At 35.1% G+C, this 19,679-nt stretch overlaps 1 pseudogene; it reads left to right on the forward strand.

The window, feature by feature from the left end:
• Window positions 1–18,058: 18,058 nt before the first annotated feature.
• LOC114204734 (translation machinery-associated protein 7 pseudogene) lies at window positions 18,059–18,256 on the forward strand (annotated as a pseudogene).
• Window positions 18,257–19,679: the final 1,423 nt, after the last annotated feature.

Below are 19,679 nucleotides of genomic sequence, written 5' to 3' on the forward strand. Positions count from 1 at the left end.
ACCACACAGAGAAAAAGCCATGTAAGAACACAGAGGGAAGCAGCTATTTTTTTCAGGAGGAGACGTCTCATTGGAAACCAACCCTAACTACATCTTCGTCTTGGATTTCGAGCTTCTGAAACTGTAAGAAAATAAATTTTTCTTGCTTAAACCATCAGCTCCTGGCATAGAGTTCTTAAAACTGTTGATAAGGGTGGTAGGAGCATCTTTTATTGTTTTATATATATATATATATATATTTTTTTTTATACCATATCCTGACCCAGGATTTCTAAAACCCTTGAGATATCCTGAGTGATAGAGGTGATTAAGAATGTCTTCATAATGAGCCTTTTTTGATCCTACCTGAATTTATGCTAATGAGGGAACTTCAGGGTGAGACCCCTAGATAGCCTCAGCTATATTTAAGTTTTTAGAACTATTGTCAATTAAAATGTTCATGAATTTCTTGAATGCATATTGTGTGCTCTTTTGCATAGTGAATATGCCACTTGATAACTTTGGAATTTGCATATAAAGCACACTGATTTAACTTTTGAGAAATGGCTTTGATATTTACTGTCTCACTGCTATTTTTCTCACCTGGTTTTCCTTAGTAACCAACCACTATCCTAAATTTCTTAGGCCATTCAAATTGTAGTCCAAGAGTAATACACATCATGGGGCGCCTGGGTGGCTCAGATGGTTAAGCGTCTGCCTTCGGCTCAGGTCATGATCCCAGGGTCCTGGGATCCAGTCCCACATCGGGCTCCCTGCTGGGCAGGGAGCCGGCTTCTCCCTCTGCCTCTGCCTCTCTCTCTCTCTCTCTCTCTCTCTGACTCTCATTAATAAATAAATAAAACATATAAAAAAACCTTAAAATTTTTAAAAGCTTGGGAAAACCTAATGTTGTGAAATCATTTTTGATGTAGTGCTGGAGCCATATATAGCCCTGATTATCTATGCATAATTGTAACACACCTCACTGGGTCTAAAAAATTCCTTTGTAAAATGAGGGTTTTTCCAAATGCTGCTTAATACTTTAAGACTAAACTGAGTGGTAGTAAAACAAGCAGAAAAAATACTCAAGAATTGTTAAGAAATAGATAACCATGAAAGAGTGTTTGTTTTTTTTTTTATACTTCTCTTAAACAGAACTGGGTATTTGACTAGAATAACCTACCAATGTTTCTGCACTTGGCTCTTAACAAATGGAATTTCCAACTAAGATTTTTTCAAGAACATGAATCACCACTTAATAACAACAACAAAACAAAAAAACCCACAAACCTTATCAAGATGAATCAAGATAAATAGGGATCTATATTTGCAGTCAGATTCACCAAATCAAACTAAACCAAACAATATAAGAGAAGAACTGATCCACAATAAGACAAAATGAATAAATAAAGGTAGATAAAATTCACTGGTCTCATAACGTACTCTTTTTTTTTATTATGTTATGTTAATCACCATACATTACATCATTAGTTTTTGATATAGTGTTCCATGGTTCATTGCTTGTGTATAACACCCAGTGTTCGGAGGGGGAGATGAATCATAATGTACTCCTATACCTCTTACCAGCAGGACATGGTATACATTCTGGAACAATGACTAGTGTGCACTGTTTCCCTCCCCTTCTTTTCCAAATGAGAAATGTGACCATTTCTGCATTGCAGTACGGTCAGTATGGTTTCCCTAATGTCACTTCTCCTTCCATAGCAACAATGGGGGATTTATTTAGTCAGTCTTACTCAACTTCCAAAAATTTTCTTTCAGGCTCTTACTGTTATTTTTTATAGAGGGCTTTTCATTTTCTGATGGATACAACATTGTCTTGACTCTCTCTGTAGCTACTAAGATTTTTTTAAATTTATCTTCTAATTCTTGAATTATCTTTGCATGATGCACATGAAGTCTTAGGAATTATTACAATGATTTTCTAACAAGTTTCTTTAATTTCACTCCCATCCCTATGGTTTATTGTTTATAAAGCAACTAAAGTGAACTATGAAAGATTATAGCATAGATGATGACGCTTTTTAGTCCAAGTTCTGTAATGAGTCCTCCATTATACATCAAATAAAATGCAAATCCTTGGGCTTGGCCTACAAACAGCTTCTTCTTCTTTCTTTCTTTCTTTTTTTTTTAATTCAAAGGGATATGTGCACCTTTATGTTTATAGCAGCATTATTTACAATTGTCAAGATATGGAAGCAGCCCAAGTGTCCATCAGTTGATGATAGGATAAAGAAGATGTGTTATATATATATACATATATATATATAAATAATTTATTTATTTAATGGAATATTATTCAGCCATAAAAAAGAATGAAATCTTGGCATTTCCGACAAAATGGATGGAGCTAAAGAGTATAATGCTAAGGGAAGTATGTCAAAGACAAATGATTTCACTCATGTGTAGAATTTAAGAAACACAACAAATAAGCAAAGGGAAAAAAATTTAGAGAGTGAGAGAAATCAAGAAATAGATTCTTAACTACAGAGAACAAACTGATGGTTATCAGAGGGGAGGGGTGGGGGGATGGGTGAAATAGGTGATGGGGATTAAGGAGGGCACTTGTCCTGATGAGCACAGTGTGGTGTATGGAAGTGCTGAATTACTATATTGTATACCTGAAACTCATACAACACTATAGGTTAAGTAACTGGAATTAAGTAACTGTAATATCAGCTTATTCCATTTTTATGTATCCAATATCTTCCTGAATCTCTTTGAAGCTACTAATTAGAAGTCCTTTAAATTCTTTTCTATTTCCTGATTTGGCTCTGCATCATGGAAGTTATTTTGTATGTTTCATTTGAGTTGTTTTGTTTCTGAATTTGTGCTTTGATTTCCCTTAAATGTCTTGCAATTCTTGCTTGTCCATTCATATTTATGAATGAAAATTTAAAATGTTTAACATCAGGAACCGTGTAGATTTCTTCAGCAGTTGTGCTGATATATTTATGCAGCCAGGGAGTTTGACAAAGGTTTCTACGTTTGCAAGCCTGTGTGCAGATTGGCTGGTTTTATGTATGATATAGGGACAAAGCAAAAAGGCTGGCCACCTCAGCTCAAATATTTTCTTTCCTAATTCCTGTATGTTTTACAAACATCTCCTATGAATGTTCTGGGCTGGGGCTTCTTTGTCTCTGCTTTGAATGCCATCACTTCAATCCTCATCTTCCCAAAATACATCAAAATATCTGGTCTGATAATGTACCTCCAGCCCACTATCATGTACTAAAATAATTAACTATAGACACATTTAATGAAATCCTGGTGGGGGGGTTATGCTCGACCTGCCTTATTTGATCTTGTTTTTGATATTAAACTTGTCTTCATGAAAGACTGTTTACTTGGATCATAACATGACCAACTGTGTTCCTTTTTTATTTTAAATGCTAATTTCTGAGGTGAAATTGATGTACAGATCTATTTTCCAAAAAATGATGCATGATGACTTTCTCTCTGGCTCTGTGTGTCCTAACTAGGCAACTTCACTAAAATCAGAAATGCAGATGGTCTTTGCGTCTGGGAACCCAAATACCTTTCTCTATTTCCCTAAGAAATAAAAGAGCATCAGTAAAGGGACAGAGATTCGGGAAGGCAAAAGAATGGAACATCATTCGTGTTAAATGATTAGTTGTTTACCTCTCTCTTTCTTTTTCTAGCCTAGGTACTATTTGAGAGCAGTGTCTGAACAATTTGAAACTGACCAACAACACAGTCTTGGGTAAAAGAAAAAACAGTGTCCTTTCCTTGCTCTGCCATTTGTGGGTGAATCAACTTGGGTAAATACTCAACTCCTCTTGTAGAAAAGAGAAACAATAATATTATCTACTTCAAAAGGATGATATGATGATTAAATAAAGAGCTGTTAGTAAAGTGCTTTACTTAGTGCCTTTGACAAATAAATGATAAATATCATTTTATTAATATCATCTAATACTTTTGCATGTCATCAGATACAACACTGTTCTATAAACAGACCAGTTGGGCGCCTGGGTGGCTCAGTCGTTAAGCGTCTGCCTTTGGCTCAGGTCATGATCTCAGGGTCCTGGGATCGAGCCCCGCATCGGGCTCCCTGCTCGGCGGGAAGCCTGCTTCTCCCTTTCCCACTCCCCCTGCTTGTGTTCCCTCTCTCACTGTCTCCCTCTCTCAAATAAATAAAAATCTTTAAAAAAAAAGTTTATAAGCAGACCAGTTACTTCATAAATATCTATTGAATGGGAAAAGAAACAACACCCTACTGTTACATTCTTCATATCTAATTAGGCAGGGGCTCAAAATCACTGATGAGTGAAGTAAAGAAATGTAATGCCATGTTAAATTGATGGGAATGCCGATATGGCAGTTGTACTAAACAATTAAATCCTTAAGCTGTAACAGGTTCTGTAAGCCATTGGAAACTAAGGGATTGCATTGACTTCCAGTTCTATACAGCCAACATCCACAATGCTTTTATTTTGTCTTCCTTCTGAGCTCTTATTTAAATGAAAGAAAAATAATGCACAGGATTAATATCACAAAAATGAAAGAGAATGAGAGTGGACAAAAGATAACATCACACTTATGGAAGATAAGCTTGAGGGGGAAGATGATAATCCCCGAGGTAGAGTGAATGAATTCAGAGTCCAGAATAAATGAAACCAAGGGGGGAAACTCACTGACCATATAGAACCCCAGGGGAACTTTGAGCATAATGTGAGTAAGTAGTGAGGGCAGGAAGTCAAAGGAAGTCTAAAAAAAGGTTTGCTAAATGCCTAGCTATGCGACAATTGTGCCAACTCTACCCCTAAACACCTGTGTACAGCTTGATTTTATAAATGGAAGAAATATTTGAGCATTATTCTTATAAGATTGAGACATGGAGCACAGTTGTCCTAGGTAAACCTCATGCATAAGTTTCTCTCCCATTTACCAACCCTATGGTGCCATAAGCTAATTGACATTATCAATATACAACAAAGAGTTTCCAAATATTTTATTTCCTACTTGAGGGTAACAACTCACATACATATGCAAAGAAAACCCAATCCTTTTTTTAAAGATTTTATTTATTTATTTGAGAGAGCGAGAATGAGAGAGAGAGAGAGAGCACATGAGGGGGGGGAGGGTCAGAGGGAGAAGCAGACTCCCTGCTGAGCAGGGAGCCCGATGCGGGACTCGATCCTGGGACTCCAGGATCATGACCTGAGCCGAAGGCAGTCGCTTAACCAACTGAGCCACCCGGGCGCCCAAGAAAACCCAATCTTGAGGGTAACATATATATATATATATATATATATATATATGGAAAACCCAATCTACTCAGGAAAAAGTAAGCAAGTCCTTCATTTTAAAGATACATGGGCAACCAAGGATCACAATACTTTGGGGAAAGAAAAGAAATACCTTAGTCTAAAATATCAAGAAATATTGGGGCACCTGGGTGGCTCAGATGGTTAAGCGTCTGCCTTCGGCTCAGGTCATGATTCCAGGGTCCTGGGATCGAGTCCTGCATAGGGCTCCCTGCTCTGCGGGGAGCCTGCTTCTCCCTCTGCCTCTGCTTCTCTCTCTCTCTCTCTCTCTCTCTCTCTGACTCTCATGAATAAAAAAATAAAACATTTAAAAATAAAATAAAATATCAAGAAATATTTAACAAAATATTTAATGGGATAATTCACAGAGTAAAACATAACATCCTTAAAATACATTATAGCATTCTCAAATTCAATACTATTTTATCTACAAAGCAAAACAAGATCCTAGAAAAAAATAAATATTTGGAAAATTGAACAATAGAAAAAACTTTTAAAAATTAGGAAAAAATACAGTATTACAGCAGTTGTTAGAAAAATATCAAGACTATTGCTCTGGGCATAAGATAAAAGCCAAATAAATAAAAATATTGAGAAAAAACTGAATATAGAGGACAAAACTGAAGAGGAGCATACTGGATGAAGAAGAAGAATTGCAACATAATACAATTGTTTCTGAAAAGAAAACTATCATAAATATCAATGTAAGTGTTAAAACAAATGAATAAACAGATTTAAAAAAGACAAGATAAGAAAATGGAAACCTGCATTTAGTGCATGTTGGTATTTGAAAGTTCCAAGTTTTCAAAAGTGGCCTAAGGATTTCAAGAGAAACAACCAATTAATCTCCACAAGGAAAAGAATAATAGCATTAGACTTTTCATCAGGAACTTGGAAATTGAACAATTATAGAAAATCACTGTGAATTCTAAGGAAAAGAATATTTACAAAGCAAAATCATATACAAAGCTAAATTATCAAATAAGAATGAAAATAAAATAAAACTGCATTCATATTTTTAAAGACTACTCTGGCTTTAATCTAAAAAAAAAAAAAAAAAGACAGTGCAGGGGCACCTACATGGCTCAGTTGGTTAAGCATCTGCCTTCAGCTCAGGTCATGATTTCGGGGTCCTGGGATCTAGCCCTGCATCTGGCTCCCTGTTCAGTGGGGAGTCTGCTTCTCCCTCTCCCTCTGCCCTCCCCCCCTCCCCCCATTCCCCACCCCTGCTCATGTGCACTCTCTCTATCCCTCAAATAAATAAATAAAATCTTTTAAACAAATGAAAAAATAAAAAATGACAGTGCAAAGCAAGAGAGATGCATAGGCATGATACAGGACAGTGTGAGACTGGTCCATGATTTCATTCATGACAGCACACCTAGAAAGTAATGAGTCCAAATGACATGAAATACCAGTAGACCCTCAAGTGTGTGCTATCAAGAAGAATAGAGTGGATTATGTGATAGATTACAATTATGAAATCATTTCTTTACCCCTTCCTGAATTCACTTTGTTTACAACATACTATTGCTGTGCCCTTCCTCCATGGGAAAGCTATCCTGCCCACCACTGCACTGTGGACTCAGCCATGAACATTGTTTTGACCAAGGGGATGTAGGTAAATGTGACACAAGCGGAGACTTGAAAGAAACTTTACATAGAGACTTGATCTCTCCAAGAATTATAGGTCAATTTCAAAAATTTTTTACATTAATGTAATTGGTGTTCTAGAAGAGGAAGAGAGAAAAGAACAGAAGAAATTAGAAGAAATATTTGAAGTAGTTATAGCCAAAAATAGCCATTACAAAAACTTCTCAAAATTAATGATCTTTCTCATCAAAAACCCACACAAGATAGTGGAGTGAAAGTGCTGGGGAAAATAGTCTTAGCATTCTGAAAAATTAGTCTTAAAAGCAGGAGAAATGATAAGTTTCTAGAGAAACACAATTTGTTGCTTATAGAGCAGACCTGCTCTACAGGAAATGGTAAAAAACAAAACAAAACAACAACAAGCAAACACCTTCTTTAGGAGAAGGAAAATGATATAGATGAGAAATTCAGGATTATATAAAGAAATGTAGAGCATTAGAAATGGAATAAATGAAGGTAAAATAAAATCTTCCATTTTTCTTATTTTTAAGTGAGCTAAAAATAACTTTTGCTTAAAATAAGAGTAACAATATATTGGCTGATAATATATGGATAAATGAAAAGAATGACAACAATGTCATAAGGAATAGGAAGAAGGAATTAGCATATTCTGCTATAAGTTACTTGTACTACACATGAAGCACATAGTACCATTTGGAGATGGCTTAGATTAGTTAAAAATATGTATTGGGAATTGAGTGGCAATCACTAAAAGAAATGAAAAAGAGGTATAATTGATAAGCTAAGAGAGGGATAAAATGGAATCAAATCATTGCATGGAAAAGTAAAAGCAACATTTCTTTTCTTTTCTTTTCTTTTTTTAATATTTTTATTGTTATGTTAATCACCATACATTACATCATTAGTTTTTGATGTAGTGTTCCATGATTCATTGTTTGTGCATAACACCCAGTGCTCCACGCAGAATGTGGCCTCTTTAATACCCATCACCAGGCTAACCCATCCCCCGCCCCCCAGAACCCTCACTTTGTTTTTCAGAGTCCATCGTCTTATTTTGATCATTGCTGTTTCCCTACATTCTATAAACCCTGTCTCATAGAATAGAGCAATATATATGTATGAAATGAATACGTTTTTGAATAACACACAAGGTTATATAAGATTTGGTCAGCTCAAAGGTGTGAATACACTCGCCAGAGTTTTAGTTTAAAATGACTAAAAATTATTAAAAATAAATATTAGTGTTGAATGTTTAAGAAATTAAATCAAATACCCTGCATGTGTGCACACACACACACATACACAAAACCATCCAATGTGATTTGCTTAAAGCTAGAAAACACAAGAATTTTTTCCAGCCATTTTTTTCCCTAAGAGCTCAATATTTGCAGGGAAAACAATTTTCTCGGTTTCATAAACATTCATCAAATTAAATTTCTTAAATCAACATTTAAGTTTTAGTAATTAAACTACAGTCACCATAATTGAAGATCAATATTCACACTTTTATATATCTTGAATTTTGTCAAAACACTTAATTAACAGCAGGAAACTGTTTTCCTTTGACAGCATCATTTAAATGCTTTCTTCATTTACATGTCTACTATTGTTATTCTTGCATGATGAAATTACTTTTCAAAGCTAGAATGAAATAATTACATTGTTTAGGCTGAACTCTATTTGTAAATGTAAGTCTGTAAGTAGTCCTGCAAATAATTTAAAAATAATAAGAGATTGGTCCATTACAAATATTTTCTATGACATGTTAAATAGTTTCACATTGATTTAATTTTAATATATATCATTCTTCAAAACAATACAGTTATTGTTCTGTATGCAAAGTAAATTGTTATAATTAGAGTTTCTTTTGTCATCTTATCCTTCAAATCTTTTTTTTCTCTATCCCATTGTCTATAAAAAGTACATTACACAACCAATTTCCCCAGACAGAAACAAGGCCTTTTTCCTCTCCTAAAATTCTATCCACGTTCTCTCAATGGGCAAAATCCATAAACAAGTTACACGGTTCTGTAAGATCCAGCTGCCTCATCATGTAGGGTCCTGTGATTTGACCTCTGCTTTCTCTCTAGATTACCTTGTAACTATTACCAACTCATGCCCTGCTTTCCAAACATATATGTGGTATTTGTCTTCTACTGTTTGGTCTGTCCAGTCATCATTTGAAATAGCACCTTTTTTTTTTTTTTTCCTGAAAGTTCTCTCTTCCCACCCAAGTCTTTGGTTGTATTACAGCTGCAAAACTATCTGCCCTGCTTCTAACTTTTGGGATAAGCCAGATTCAAACTAGGCCAATTAAAGTTCTTCCCTTGGGGGAATAAATAAATAAATATGTATATATATATACACACACATCTATACATACACATACACACGCACACACACATAGACATTAGAACAGACGGGAAAAAAAGAAATTCCTCTTTAGTAGAGGGAGATGTATATGAGCTTCTGAAGTTTAAAACTTATGTGATATTGAGGGCTCAAATTAAGAAAAGAGCACAATTTTAATAACAAGATTCTATAAGGGTCCTATGTCCATATGGATCCGTGAAAGCTAAGTTTCATAAGCTGGACTTCAAAGATTCTAAATTAAGTCATTCTGATTTTTTTTTATTTTTTTAAGTTTTATATATTTACGTAATTTCTACATCCAAAGTGGGGCTTGAACTCTCGACCCTGAGATCAAGAGTCACATGCTCTTCTGACTGAGCCAGCCAGGTGCCCCTAGTCATTCCTATTTTAAAATTCTAAAAGTCCAGGATACTGCAACTGAAAATGGAAACTTAATGAAAGAATCGGCCTCAGTTAACAAAATCAATACCAAATTGTGAATGCCTTTCTATCATATATGTACAAAGTTAAATTTATATGTGAGGTTGAATTTAATCAGTTGGCAATAAGTTATGTTTATGATAGCTAGATAAACTTGAACCAGTTTAAAATACATCTGATAGTATTTGGTCACACATTCTAACTTGTTTTATTGAAGTATTTTGTGCACAAATAATTAGAAGACATCCTTTAGAATTAATAGCATTTAATATTAAATGTTAAAGCATTTAATATTTATTAATATGCAGTTTAAGAACAACTTAATTATAATTATATTTAATTTTAATAGTTAATATTTTATATTTGACTTATTTGAGGTCAAATCACTAATAATTTGGTGAGAATGTGCAGAAGTTATGGTTTCTGATTCTTTACTTAGTATTCTTTTCTTGTACTTCACAGTGGATCTTAAATGTATTTGTCAGCACTGCAATACAATAATTTTTAACACCCTTCTTAACAGGTCTAAACTTATTAACATTTTAAAAATATATAACATATAGAGGTTATACATTTATTAAAGTACACTTTTGAAAGATCAGTTCTGGAATAAAATGATTGCCATGAACACATGCTTATTACTGGTGGCTGTCTAAATTCTAATTTATCATGTCCCTAAAACACCATCATTTTTTTTTAGATTTTATTTATTTATTTATTTATTTGACAGAGAGAGACACAGCGAGAGAGAGGGAACACAAGCAGGGGGAGTGGGAGAGGGAGAAGCAAGCTCCCCACGGAGCAGGGAGCCTGATGTGGGACTCGATCCCAGGACCCTGGGATCATGACCTGAGCTGAAGGCAGATGTTTAACGACTGAGCCACCCAGGCGCCCCAAACATCATCATATTTTTGAGTGTAGCCCTTAAAACTCTCCAAAAAAAAAAAAAAAACTGCATTTAGCAATATATTGATAAAAGATATCTCCATATTTGAATGATTTCACTTGATTGGGCTGACAGGCTTTTCACAAGAAACATTTTTCAATATGTATCAAGATTCCCAATTTCAAAATTTAGGAGAGCTTTTTTTTTTCATTTTTTTTAATTAGAAAATTCTAGTACTGGAAAGGTCATAAATGAATACTTCCATAAATACGTTCAAGGAATGGATTTTTAAAAAGTTATTTGACATATTCTATGAAAAAACTATAATTACCAAACCTTTTATTATATTGTAATTTTGGTAATCAAGTCATATTTATTTATGGCAGTTTTAGTCCCATGATATTTTTGCTAAAAATTAACTCATCTCATATCACTTTGCAAAACACATTGAGATATTCAGAGCTTTGTTCTATATAGGGCAAAAAGGTAGATGGATGAGCTAGTAAGAAACAATGTATAATTTAATCTAATTACATACTTTAAAAGCAAGTTAGTGTTACCAAACTATGGTAAAGCATGGTATAGTGTTACCAAAAATGGTAAAAATACCATTTTAACACTGAAATAAATGTATTACTATTTTATTAAACATCAATTGCCACTACCAAACAAAATATTGTAAACCATTTCTACTTTTGTACTAGTAAACAGCATTCCCAAGCTTTCTCAATTTTCTAAAAATTAAAATTGTTTTTCACTACTAAGTATAACATAAATATATTCTCATTAAAAGTTTATCAGAATATTTTCTATAAAAATATATTATCAATTTTCGTATAATAATGCATGCTAAAAATTTCTTGATTACTGATTTTTCAGTAAATGCCTATTCTGAGGGCTTATTGATGAATAGATTTTAAAGATCACATATCATATGCTAATGAAAATCTACCAGAATATCTTCCTTTCAACAAAGACCAAGAAATAAAAATCAAAATTCTTTTTATATACCTGAGATCTTATTAACAGAAATATCATCAGGGTTTCTTTTTAAAATTATGGAAACATACTAACAATCTGACACTATGTTCACAGTTAAGTTAAATAAAAAGATTGTTTTCTGCATTTTAACATTTCATAAAGCAAGTGAATCAAGAGCATTATCTTTAACACAAAATACGTAAAATAAAATTCTGAAATTGCAGTTGTACATGACAGTTCGATGATCCTTTCCATTGTTCCAATTTTAGTGTACGTGCTGCCGAAGCGAGCATCGATGATCCTTTTCCATTATTGGCATATATGCCTTACTCTTATTCTGACATTTCTTTAATTCAATTGTTTTCCGACTTTAAACATTAATAATGAACTCATTGTTATCACCTACTTTTATGCCTAGAAGATTTTGATTTTCCAATTCACACAGTGAAGCAACTACTTTATGTGAAAACAGATTTAAAAAAAAATGTAAAAAAAGTCATTCTTCTCCAAAAATAGTTGTCAAACGTTTGTGTGAGTAAACATCACTTGAGGAGTCTGTATAATATGCATATTCTGAGGCCCCACTCAGAAATCCTAAACCATTACATCTGAGTTAGGGTCCATAAATCTGCATTTTTAAGTGAGTTCCTCAGGTGATTCTGATATCAAACGCTGCACACGACAATGACTCTTGTAATAGGAGAACTAATTATTTTTTAAGTTATACTCAAGCAACTTTATGCTAGTAATTTAAAATTTTTATAATTCACAATCCTGACAGAATGAGGACAATTTTGGCTACCCTGGTTCATTCTTATTTTCCAAACAAAATCTGATATGAATCATAATTTGTTCATTACTTCATTGGTTTGACCAATCAGTCATGGTCATTCTACAACTCTTCATTAGAGGCCTGGCATATTCTGACACTGGAGACGCAAAGAAGAAACTTCATGAGATTTGCAGTTTAGTGGGGAAAAAATCAGATATGAGATTTAAAAAAAAAAAAATAGTAAGTGACACAGAGATGGGGCGCCTGCATGGCTCAGTTGGTTAAGTATCTGCTTTTAGCTCAGGTCATGATCTCGGGGTCATGGGATGGAGCCCTGTGTCTGGTTCCCTCCTCAACGGGGAGTCTGCTTCTCCCTCCTTCTCTGCCCCTCCTCCTAATTGTGTTTTTTTCTCTCTCTCTCTCAAATAAATAAATAAAATCTTATAAAAAAAAGTGACACAGAGAAAGAGAAATACTATATGGTCTCACTTATATGTGGAACCTAAAAATAAAAAAAAATGAACTCATAAAAACAGAGGTCAGATTTGTGGTTGCCAGTGGTGAGGGTAGGGGATGAAGAAATTACATGAGGGTTGTCAAAGTGCAAACTTCGAGTTATAAGATAAATAAGTTCTGGGATTGTAATGTACAACATGATGACTACAGTTAACAATGCTGTGTTGTATATTCGAGAGTTGCTAAGAGAATCAATCTTAAAGTTCTTATCACAAGAAAAAACGTAACTCTGAAAGGTGAGAGATGTCAACTAACATTATTGTGGTAATCTTTTTGCTAATATATATACCAAATATATATCAAAACATTATGTTGCATACCTTAAATCTATATAATGTTATATGTCAATTATATCTCAATGAAAATGAGGGGGAAATACTAAAAACAGTCCAGTTGTAATATGTGCTGTAAATCAATCAGGTTTCAGTTAGGAACACAATCATTATGAGTATTATAAGGTATATTAGTTTTCTATTGGTATAATACCAAATTACCACAGAATTATCAGCTTATAACAACACAGATTCATTATCTCACAGTTTCTGTGAGTCAAGAGTCTAGACACAGTTTAGCTGGCTTCTCTGTGCAGGGTCTCACAAAGCTGTAGTCAAGATGTCAGCCAGACTGTGTTCATTTCTAGAATGTGTGTTTTCTTCCAAACTCATGGGTTGTTGGCAGGATTCAGTCCCTTACAGCTGTTAAAAAGAGTTCCTCAGCTCCTAGAGGCTGTCCAAAGTTTGCTTCCAAGTTGCTCCCTCCTTGGGCAATCCATGTCCTAACATCATGCCTCTTCAACACTAGAGGGAGAGGATCTCCTCCCTACAGAACTCTAAGAGACGTATATAATGTAACATAACCGGGGGAGAGATATCACATCGACTCTGCCATATTCTATTGATTAGAATCAACTCACCATTTCCATACACACTCAAGAAGCATGACGATCAGGGGGCAGATTATTGGGAGTCAACCTAGGGTCTGCCACATGGGCTAAAGATTTTTTAGAGGAGTTACAGCTTACACAATTTTGAGAGAAGCTTAGGAAGTGAAAATCTGAAAGGAGGAGTAGAAGATACAGAGAAAACATTCCTAATAAATTCTTCCAAAGCCCTGAGGCAGAGGAAGAAGTGGGACTTAAAGAAAAATCTGACAAACTAAACACATCATTTGCTGTAGTGGAAATATCAAGTTTCTCTATGGACCAACCCTATCCCTCAACCTTACGGGGAATACATTTTGAATACAATAATACCCAGCTTAACCAAGATGATGGTAGCATATTTTGACGTCCATAACACCCATTCATAACTACATATCTCAAAATACAGAAAATAGCAATTATCTGCTTTTATACAACATGAGGCAACCATGCCTCATATCGCGGAAAAATTAACTAACCAATTTAAAAGATACCTAAACACTCATTATCCATAACTGGGTAACATTTATTCTTTTTCTAGCTAGGTATCATTACTCTTTTGATATCCTATTAATTAAATATACTGACATATAAGGTTAACTATGATCATTATGTCTTATGTTAAATACTATGACTATGACAGTGGGAAAGAAAAATAATTGCTTAATAAACATAAGAATAGATTCATGCTAAAGCAAAAAAACAAATATCCCTACTTAGTAAAATCCCGAATTCTACAACAGGTCATGCGGCCATCACTGGTATTTATAACTTTTTTCTATTTCCAATTCCATATTCCTTTGACCTCAGAAACCACCTCAGCTAGTCATGGTTCTTCACTCAGTGGAGTGACCCAAATCCATGGCCCTATAGTGTCTGAGCAACTCACAGTCATGTCTGCACTAAGTCGTTTAATTTTCGTTTAGTTTTTATTTTAGCACAAAGGATTTCTGAGAGGGGTCCTAGAGGATCTCGTGAATGAGACATTCCCTGTACTTTTTCTACTACAAACATATATTCCTCCAGAAAGTCAGAAAAAGCCACTCCAACAGGTATGCTAACTCTCTTCTTTGCCCATTGGCTAACTGTCATGAGAATCCCCATACGGCCAATGTAGACTTTACTAACACCAATTTAAGGAAGACTTTACTTTTCCATTAATCCTTCCCCCAGTAGGAAATATTATCTCTAAAAGAGCAGCCAAACATTTCATGATAGGAAGCAAACTTTTTGCTGATGGATTCCTAGGGGTAATAGTAAGAGGAATCACTCCCATTTCACTGCCTTGCCTTTCATATGCATGAATATAGATTCTGAAAGATACAGGATCACCTATGGGTCACTGATTTAAAGCATATCCTGCATCCTGGGAAACATGACCCCAGCCTCACAAGGTATTATCTTGTGCCTTTGTTTCTTGAGGCCAGTGATAGTTAAAAGCAGGTGGTTAAGATCAAAGGTTAATAACAGGAAATTCTACAACCACAAGCCAATTTCTAACCTTCCTTTACTGCAAATGAAATTCCCTAAATCAGTAGTAATGTTGTCAGGAATATCATGGTACTGAATAAGGCATGCTTGATGTCCATAGATGATGGGTTTGACACACTTGTTAGAGAATTTGGAAAAAGATGAGCATTTGGGAAAATCATAAGTAAAATTTTCTTACAGGGAAATAATGATTCCTCTAGACTATAAGTATATTCAAGTCTTGGCAGGCTTACTTAGTTACAAAATGTGACCCATAAGGAAGTGGCATACACACTACGCAAATTGCAACATTTACCACATTACATTGAAAGAAACTAGCCAGATATGATTATTGGTACTTTCATTGTCCACAATTATCTGAATTTAGTCAAACATAAAGAACCATGATGAGTACTATGAAAGTCATAGATATTATCGGAATTAGGTCTTCCATAATTGAGAGCTGAGAAGTTAAGATCAGTTGGATGAGCAGACACAAAGCCTAACAAGGCTTCTCAGAGTGTAACACAGATGGGCAAATTGGAGATTTTGCAGGGAGAGCTGAGAATCTAAGCATGTCCCTGCCAACTCCTAGAGAAGTCTATGGAGGCTCTTGCCACAATCAAGCCTCTGGAGCCATTATTGCTCGTGAAGATCAGCAGTTAAGATGCAGCTAGAGGCTGAACTGAGGAAAGTGAAAATTCACTGAAACCCAACAGACAATGTCCATTATCCTATCTGACCACAGAGACCTACAGGGTGATAGTGGCCACTTCAATTTCATCATTTAAATTATATTCAGTGTCCAACTCTTTTGATCAATTCTAAACATGGTGAAAGAGGCTCTGGGAAACATAGTTCCAAGCTTAACCAAATTAGCAATGGCTAGGGTTACTGGATATAATCAATAAAAATATAGGACACCTAGGGCGCCTGGGAGGCTCAGTTGCTTAAGCGACTGCCTTCAGCTCAGGTCATGATCCTGGAGTCCTGGGATCAAGTCCCGCATCGGGCTCCCTGCTCAGCAGGGAGTCTGCTTCTCCCTCTGACCCTCTTCCCTCCTGTGCTCTCTATCTCTCAATCTCTCCCTCTCAAATAAATAAATAAAATCTTAAAAAAAAATAGGACACCTAGCTAAGTTTGAATTTTCTATAGACAACTTATTATTTTTAGTATAACTGTATCCCAAGCATGGCATGGGATCAATATCATAATCTATTCTGCTTTATTCCATTCAGCTCAACTCTACTTAATATATTTAATATAAACATTCCCCATGCAACATTTGAGACAAATTTATACTGAAAGAAGTATTGATTGTTTATTTGAAATTCAAATTTAACTGAGTTTCCTATATTTTATCGGACAACTATAAGGACACAATCTAGAAAAATTACCTTAAGGAAAATGGTAAATGTAACGGCAGAGATAGACAGGTTGAGATCAGACCATAAAGGGTCTCAACAGCTTGTATTCAAGATTCCTTCATTTATGTGTTCTCATTTGTCCTTCATAACAACCTCACAATTTTTGGATAAATAATTAAAATATATTTAGAGTTAATGAAATAGAGAATAAAAAATTTAGTTACGTTTACATAGAATCCTCATGCCAAATTATTTCCTTTATATTAGACTGGCTATAAAATATTAATACCCCTTAGAAGAAGCATTCACAGGAATCCTTTAATATTTTGATCCCTAAGTCCTGTATCTGCCAGAGAAGTTCAGAAATAGGTATCAGTGTTTACATCAAAGACACAATAAGTAGGTAACATATCTATTTAATTATCTCTTAACAGGATATATATTTGCCATACACACATTGTAAAAAACATAAAAATTTATTTTTTAAGATTTTATTCATTTATTTGAGAGACAGAGAGAGAGAGAGAGAGCGAGAGAGCTCAAATGGGGGAGAAGGGAAAGGAGGATCCCCACAGAGGAGGGAGCCCAACACTGGGCTTGGTGCCAGGACCCTGAGATCATGACATGAGCTGAAGGCAGACATTTAACAACTGAGCCACCCAGGTCCCCCAAAACATAAAAATGTAAAATTAAAAAAAATTGGTATGTTCAAAGAAAACCACAACTAAGTTTGGTAGTATTTCCTTCCTTGTACTTGAGAAAGCACCGAATAATCCATTTTAATCCTATTGTTTTATTTTTAGATTATAAAATGTTTCATAGTATATATTTTATAATTTTTCTAAGACATTTCAACAATTGTTCAACTTCTGAAAGTGCAGTGATTTTTCCTCATTGTCTTCCAAATTGCATATCTAAAATTTGTCCCAAAAGAGCATGATTTATCACATTATTTGTAAGAGTTTAATAGTGATACAATATATGCTTTTTCTACTTTATAAATATATTAGTTCAAAATTTATAATTTTTATGTACTTATGAATCATACTTAAGCTTTGTTTTATATGAAAAAATTACGGAATGGGACAGAATGAAACAATCCTTGTGCTTCTGTTGATTTTTATGGCCTCTTTCTTTTTTTTTTTTTAAAGATTTTATTTATTTATTTGAGACAGAATGAGAGAGAGAGAGAGCACATGAGAGGAGGGAGGGTCAGAGGGAGAAGCAGACTCCCCGCTGAGCAGGGAGCCTGATGCGGGACTCGATCCCAGGGCTCCAGGATCATGACCTGAGCTGAAGGCAGTCGCTTAACCAACTGAGCCACCCAGGCGCACCTTATGGCCTCTTTCTAAAAATACGATGTGCAATTAAATTTATTCTTTAAAATAATACGTTTTATTACTTTTAGGGTATTTCCTATAAAAATATCCTCACAGTGTGGCAGTTGCCATGTCTGGCCAAGAGAGTGGCAAGAAGATACCCCTGAATCAGCCCAAGAAGCAGGCCAAGGAGATGGATGAGGAAGATAAGGCAAGCAGAAACAGAAAGAGGGACAGAAGAAACTCAAAGAGCTAAAAGCAAAGGTCATGGGGAAGGGCTCCCCATGGTGTTATTAAGAAACGTGGCAAAAAAACAAACTATTCCTAAATAAAGCCTAAACCCAGCAGGAGAAGAGAAATAATAAAGATCAGAGCAGAAATCAATGAAATAGAAACCCAAAGAACAGTAGAACAGATCAACGAAACTAGGAGCTGGTTCTTTGAAAGAATTAACAAGATTGATAAACTCCTGGCCAGACTTATCAAAAAGAAAAGAGAAATGACCCAAATCAACAAAATCATGAATGAAAGAGGAGAGATCACAACCAACACTAAAGACATACAAACAATTATAAGAACATATTATGAGCAACTCTATGCCAGCAAATTAGATAACCTGGAAGAAATGGATGCATTCCTAGAGATGTATCAACTACCAAAATTGAACCAGGAAGAAATAGAAAACCTAAACAGACCCATAACCACTAAGGAAATTGAAGCAGTCATCAAAAATCTCCCAACAAACAAAAGCCCAGGGCCAGATGGCTTCCCAGGGGAATTCTACCAAACATTTAAAGAAGAATTAACCCCTATTCTCCTGAAACTGTTCCAAAAAATAGAAATGGAAGGAAAACTTCCAAATTCATTTTATGAGGCCACCATTGCCTTGATCCCAAAACCAGACAAAGACCCCATCGAAAAAGAGAATTACAGACCAATATCCTTGATGAACATGGATGGAAAAATTCTCACCAAAATACTAGCCAATAGGATCCAACAGTATTAAAAGGGTTATTCACCATGACCAAGCGGGATTTATCCCTGGGCTGCAAGGTTGGTTCAACATCCACAAATCAATCAACATGATACAATATATTAACAAAAGAAAGAACAAGAATCATATGATCCTCTCAATAGATGCAGAAAAAGCATTTGACAAAGTACAGCATCCTTTCTTGATCAAAAATCTTCAGACTATAGGCAAAGAGGGTACACACCTCAATATCCTAAAAGCCATCTATGAAAAACCTACAGCGAATATCATTCTCAATGGGGAGAAGCTGAGATCTTTCCCCCTAAGCTCAGGAACGCGGCAGCGATGTCCACTCTCACCACTGCTCTTCAACATAGTATTAGAAGTCCTAGCCACAGCAATCAGACAGCAAAAAGAAATCAAAGGCATTCAAATCAGCAAAGAGGAAGTCAAACTCTCACTCTTTGCAGATGATATGATACTTTATGTGGAAAACCCAAAAGACTCCACCCCAAAACTGCTAGAACTCATACAGGAATTCAGGAAAGTGGCAGGATATAAAATCAATGCACAGAAATCAGTGGCATTCCTATACACCAACAACAAGACAGACAAGAGACAAATTAAGGAGTCGATCCCATTTACAATTGCACCCAAAACCATAAGATACCTAGGAATATATCTAATCAAAGAGGCAAAGGATTTGTACTCAGAAAACTATAAAATACTCATGAAAGAAATTGAGGAAGACACAAAGAAATGGAAAAACGTTCCATGA

Source organism: Eumetopias jubatus, unplaced genomic scaffold, assembly GCF_037043125.1.
Source record: "Eumetopias jubatus isolate StellerSeaLion01/CBP00866 unplaced genomic scaffold, mEumJub1_p1.0 scaffold_5, whole genome shotgun sequence".
Taxonomy (NCBI): domain Eukaryota; kingdom Metazoa; phylum Chordata; class Mammalia; order Carnivora; family Otariidae; genus Eumetopias; species Eumetopias jubatus.